This window comes from Cyprinodon variegatus, unplaced genomic scaffold (genome assembly GCF_000732505.1).
Source record: "Cyprinodon variegatus isolate N-32 unplaced genomic scaffold, C_variegatus-1.0 Scaffold480, whole genome shotgun sequence".
NCBI classification, from domain to species: domain Eukaryota; kingdom Metazoa; phylum Chordata; class Actinopteri; order Cyprinodontiformes; family Cyprinodontidae; genus Cyprinodon; species Cyprinodon variegatus.
Window position 1 is genome coordinate 99,845 of NW_015150933.1, and position 6,153 is coordinate 105,997.

The 6,153-nt window shown below is 36.1% G+C and overlaps 1 protein-coding gene across 1 annotated transcript in view; it reads left to right on the top strand.

Moving 5' to 3' along the window:
• The first annotated feature begins 5,374 nt into the window (after window positions 1-5,374).
• cep170b (centrosomal protein 170B) overlaps window positions 5,375-6,153 on the top strand; it is a 28,807-nt gene continuing 28,028 nt past the window's right edge. The window contains exon 1 of the mRNA XM_015389909.1: window positions 5,375-5,595. The gene's annotated coding sequence lies outside the window, so the exon portion shown is untranslated. The remainder of the gene's footprint in view (window positions 5,596-6,153) is intronic.

The following is a 6,153-nucleotide window of genomic DNA, read 5'->3' on the forward strand; positions in this document are numbered from 1 at the left end:
CTTTCCTGGCTATTTCAGCTGGACTGATCCTAAACTCAACAAAGCTGAGATGTCGCTCTGACACAGACCAGAGTGTGATATCGCCTATACAGTATACAACCAGGGCTCGTCTTGAACTTATACATATAGAATATTTGGAAAAAATTATTGGAAAACACAATGGTCACAGAAATTGCTTAAATCTGAGAAAAGTTACGGGGGAGCACATTTCTCTTTAGAATCCATTGATAGTCTTTAGATTTCACTGTACTCTGTGGATTTAAGACACCCTGTGCCAGATGAAGCAAGTCAGCCCCAGAGCATAATAGAGCCTCCTCCATGTTTCACAGTAGGGACAGTGTCTTTTCTGGCTGGGCTTCATTTTTCTATCTCTGAACATAGAGCTGATGTTGCTTAAGAAAAAGTTAAATTTTTATCTCATCTGTCCGTAGGACATTCTCTTAGAGACTTTATAGTTTGTCAGCATGTAGTTTGTAAAATTCCAATCTGGCGTTATTATGATTTCCTTTTTTACAATGGAGTCCTCTTTGTCGTTTCCTATTAAGTCCACAGCATGGGCTAAAATAATGACAGCCGATTTGTTCTTAGAGCTTGAAGCTCACCTCCATTCTCTTCATAGGTTTTTCTGGGTTCTTTTGTTATTATTCATATTATCCTTCTCATTTGTGCACAATTTCCTTGCAGCCACATCCAGGGAAGTTTCCTGCAGTTCCAGTTCTAAATAACATGTGCTATTGTAGTCACAGGATCATCAAGCAGCTTGGAGATTATCTTAGAACCTATACCTTTAACATGCCTGTCTAAAGTAATGTTATGAGGTGATGCATGTGTCTAGTAAGGCTAACTAGCAGACAGGTAGCACCAGCTTTGAACACAGGGGTTGTTAAAAACTTATTGTCCTTTTTTTCATTCTTCTATCTGTGCCCCCATGGAAAAACAGTGGCTCCACCTTGGCCCCACCGGAATTTTTTTCCCTAGCACCGCCATTGCAGGGGTGCAGTTTCCATGTTAAGGTTCGGAATGATTTCCTGTAAAACCGAATCAGCCGATCCGGTCATGGTCATTCAATTATTGCCCTGAAATGCTCCATAAAAAGGACCATCATTGTTGCACACCCTCCCCTCCTTGATGCAGGTGGATCAGTGTGTCCTTACATTGCTCAATCTGACATTATGCAAGGAGATATTCACTAGAATTAAATTATAGAGCAAAAGAAAAAGAAATAGGCTTACTTTAAAAAGAATAGACGAGGGAGGGAGACATGGGAGTTGTGTATGGAGCAGGAAAAAACAAACAACCGGTGAGAACCCTGCACTAAAGTAGAATAAGTCTAACATATTTCATATTCATAATTTTAGTGTCAAGAACCTACAGGTCCATCAGAGGCCCTCAGCTGGAGATCTTCAATCTCTATTATCGGGTGATTATCAAAGACTGGAGAAGCAGTGTATGAAATAATTTATTATAGCTAAAAAATTTTGAAAAATTCTTATATCTAAATAAAATCTCTTGTTAAGAGATCATTGTCCAAGTTGTAGAAACACATACAGCGTCCTCTTCCAAGTTGCAGCACTGTCCCTGTCTGCTTAAGCTCATGCCAAGTGACAGAAAAAGCACGCACAGACTTTATTATAAGATTGGACCTTTCTAAGAAACTTTACCCCCCCTTTTTTGTTATTGTAAAAAAAAAAAAAAAAAAGGATGGCTTAAAAGAATTTTATATACCACTATCCTTCCTCTTCACTTCAATTCTCCACTTCAATTATCCAGTCAGTTTGCATTGGTCACATATAAATGAGTTTGCTATACCATTAATTATGATCCAGCATTCTAGTTGGTAGGATTTCTTCCTCAGTCAGTTTCAAAGTTTGTACTGAATCTTTTAAAAATCAAAGCTTCTTTTTAGTCAGCAGTCTTGTCTTTAGACATCTTAACTCTAATGTGACAAGAGTTGCTTATATTTCTAATTGTGTGTGTATTTTTTTAATCAGCTATGTTTACTTAACCCCATTTTCAAAAGAGTTTTAACAATCTTACATGTACTCTTCTTGTTATTTTCCTGTGATGCACTTCTGGATTCTTTAATGTTTTATGTATTATTGTGAGGAGAGTTGGCCTAATGATTAGAACACCATGTTTTTGCTCTGAGAAGGTTGCAAGTACCCTGTTCGATCCCCACAGCCTCCACTCTGGGTTCCAGAGCATAACACTTAACCCCACACTGCTCCCCGGGCGCTGCACAGTGGCAGCCCACTGCTCCCCAAGGGGATGGGTTAAATGCAGAGAGTTAATTTCTGCAGTGTGAGATCAATAAAGTTAAAATTTTTAAATTATTATATGTTTAATATTAGCAGCTAAAAAGTTGCATTACAACAATGACTATGCCAACATATAGCATTGTACTAATTACATCCAAGTCAGTGTTGTTGTGTTAAATTCTTCTTTTTGTAAATGACAGTTTCACAATTAAATTCTTGATGTTGCAGCAGTGAAGCTGCACCATCAGCTGTAGAGCAGGAGCTGGTTCAGTGTCTTTCATGGACATGTCAGCAGACTGGCTGCTGCTTCTTGATCCTAAGTAGTGCTCTTAATAGCAAAGCTAACGGGGCTTAAACTGAAAATATGCACTTCAAAGGAAAGGTGCCTCTTAATGTGTTATAAGACTCTTTTTTGTGAAAGAGTCGTTTTAATTTTCTTGGTCAGGGATTTTTAAGTTAAAGCATTACAAAATAAATGTGTGCAGTTTGGAATAACAGTTTTTTTTGCATATAAGCAGGACTGGTGCTAGTATTAAGCTTTACAGAACAAAACTTAATAAAATTTACAGTAATTGATAATTGATGGATCAAATAAAACAAAGTATATGCTGGTTAGTGGTGGTGCCTCAATTTCCCACATAATTATTTATTGGGTAAATAGCGCCATCTAGCGGCTACCAGCTTCTCCAGAAAAGAGATCTAGGAATAACAGATTATGTTCTATTTTTACTTTAAGATAGAAAAAAATAATAATTTTAAGAAGTGATGTGTTAAGTATAGTCAAATATATATATTTTTTATCTTTTAAATTATTCAACTGTCAGTTTAATAGTATAATTATTTGACAAAGTAAAAGTGTCACGAAATATTGGATCGTTATTAAAAATATGAAATATTTCACATGCTTTAAAAATGATCTAGATTACACAAAGCTATGTGTCTTTGATGGATGCATAGATTTTCTATAGTGGAAACGCCCTGATTAAATGGAATTTCAACATTTTGTTGTATTTTCTATATATTTCATTGCACACAGTTAATGCGAATAATTGTGATATGGACAGGTTTACTCTTTTTAATTAGACAAATTTTTTCAAAACAGATGACGCCAAAGTAAAGCATTATAAATGGTCCCTTAAGATTTCCCTAAATTCACTAAAACTGGTGAATATCTATATATAAACCCACTTATGCCACTTTTTGTTGTAGTTCATCAATATAACTTTGAATCATTTGACTATTACTTAGAATTTTCAAATGATGACCTTAAAAAGTCAAATTATACATTTGAATTCCAATTTAATAACTACATAAAATTACTAAAGGGTGAAATCCCTGAAAAAAAAGCTTTGATGTTTTATAACTATGAGTTTAAACCCACCTATTTTAACTTCTTTATTCTCTGACATGAGAGTTGGCTCAGAGCTCGTCTGCCTGGCTGTGTGTTTCCTGGACGGGGCCGCCTTTTATAGTTGCTTTTTGTATCTCTGCTTCTGTCTCCTTGAACCCCAGTCGGCCTCGGCAGATGGCCGCTCACACTGAGCCTGGTTCTGCTGGAGGTTTCTTCCTGTTAAAAGGGAGTTTTTCCTCTCCACTGTTGCTACAAGCATTCTTAGTGTGAGGGATTGCATCTGAGTCAATGAGTCGATGCAATCAACTGGTTTTGCTTAGATAGAAAACTTTAAACCAATGTTAATGTATGATCTGGTTGAACTGTAAAGTGCCTTGAGATGACATGTGTTGTGAATTGGTGCTATAGAAATAAACAGAATTGAATTAACTCTGAAATATTATTTTGAATTTCAATGCTATGACTTTAACAGTTGAAATCTTAGTTTTTAATCTTATCATTATGACTTTATGTCTTAGAATCATGACTGAATGTCGTAACTGTGACTTCAGGACTCATTAATTGTTTTATTCTAATGATCAAAGCATCTCAAATGCTTGAATTCAGTACAAGTCTGACAGTACAGCGCTGAATGAACCAACTAAAAACACAGAGCAGTACCTGGACAACAAACTGCACCTGGCTGAAGAGCTGATGGATAGTCCAGCATTTGATGACAGCAGTAAAGACAGTGAAGAAGAGTTTTAGCCACCAACCAAAACAAGGATTCCACAAACAGAGCCATCTGTACGCAGACTAGGAGCCAGACATGTGCCAGAGATGATGGACATAAAACATGCGGAAAGATGAAGGAATAAGGGCTGCAATGGCAAGGCATGCATGAGGTGCTCCAAATGCAAGATGTTCCTCTGCATAACCAAAAAAAAAAGATGCTTCCAGATGCTTGAACTAAATAAATGTATTTTTGCTCTTGCAAGCAACAAACAACAGAAGAATGTTAGAGAATTTTATCTTATCTAGATAATATTTATATTAGGTAAATATTACTTTCAAGACAATTTTTTATTTCTTAAGCTTGTTCTATTTCCCCATGCAAATCGTCCTGTTGTCCTCTACAGACAAAAATAGTATAACATGCACATAAATAAATACTTAAAGAAATAAGTAATAAATAAATAAAGTTGAAGATTATAACGTGCAATAAATAAATAAGGTAATTTTTACAAAGGCCAAAAAAAGAAAGAAGCTAATTAAAAGAGATGCATACATTTGTGTCTCACTGTAAATTTTAATTTCTATCTACATTTATTTGTTTATTGGGGGCAATTAATTGTATGCTTGTTTATTTTTGGACCATTTATTTATTTATGTATTTATTTTTAATTATGGGAGGATTAGACCTCCATAACAGTGGAGATGCTATAAAATAAAATGTAAAAATATATTTAAAAAAAATTAAAACTGTAATGTGTTTTTTTTTTTTTTTAGGTCCAAATACATGGGAAACCACACAAAAAAAGAAATTGTAAGACACTTTTTCATATTCAATTTTAGATGTATCACTCTGATGACATGTGGCCGTTTTTTCATTTGTTATTATTCCTGTCAAGTGGTTAAAATATTGTTATAAAAAAACTGTTTTTCCAGTGAAAAAAATCTGGCATTTAACTAGTCTTCCCACAGGGGGCGTGGCTACCTACGTTGGTGCGCTCAGAATTAAGTCAGAGTGAGACCTCTGTCCTTCTCTCCACTCTCAGATTAAACCCGTTTGATGGGACTTTTGTCGTCACCGTTTTGGGACTGAAGCCTGGAGGCTTTCGGAGGAGAGCTCCGTCCGGACGGTGTCACTCCCAAAGGAGGAAGAGGGTGTAGCCATTTACCTGGGTAGAGTCACCTGTTGGCTTCATGTCGGTCGTCGAATTTCATTGACATTTGGACGTTAAAACACTGGCGTCACTCAGGCATAAAACAGAAAAGGCGTTTAAGGTAAGTCGGTGTTCCTGTTGGGAAGAAATGATTGGAAAAGCTGCTTCCTGTCTGAACAGGCTGTCAGGCGTTAGCTAAACTAACACTAGCCAGAAACATGTCAAGCTACTGTGTTGCTTTTCTTTTTCACAGAAGGCTCCGAAGTAACCCTTACGTTTATTTATTTCTGTAATAAATTTTTTAATGTTGCTGAAGCTCCACCAAAAGTTTAACGTTTTTAGCAGACTGACGCTCGTTAACATTCGATTATATAGTTCCTAGGTGTATACGAATCTATATCTCTAAATGGATTAATTCCCCCTTAAATTATGTTAACTTAAAGAAGATGTTGTCAGTTTTCAAAGTTATGTTTAATTTTCTGCACCTTATTGACCAGAACTATCTGACGGATTATGAAGTGAACAGTGGCGGTTCTAGACCAAATGTACCAGGGGGCCAGGAGGGGGCCATTGTTTTTTCATGGGGGCAGAGAAAAGCATGAAATAAAAACACAAGGCAAGGGATTCAAATACATTAAGATGGCTGCATGAAGTGAAATTTCTATTATATATATATATA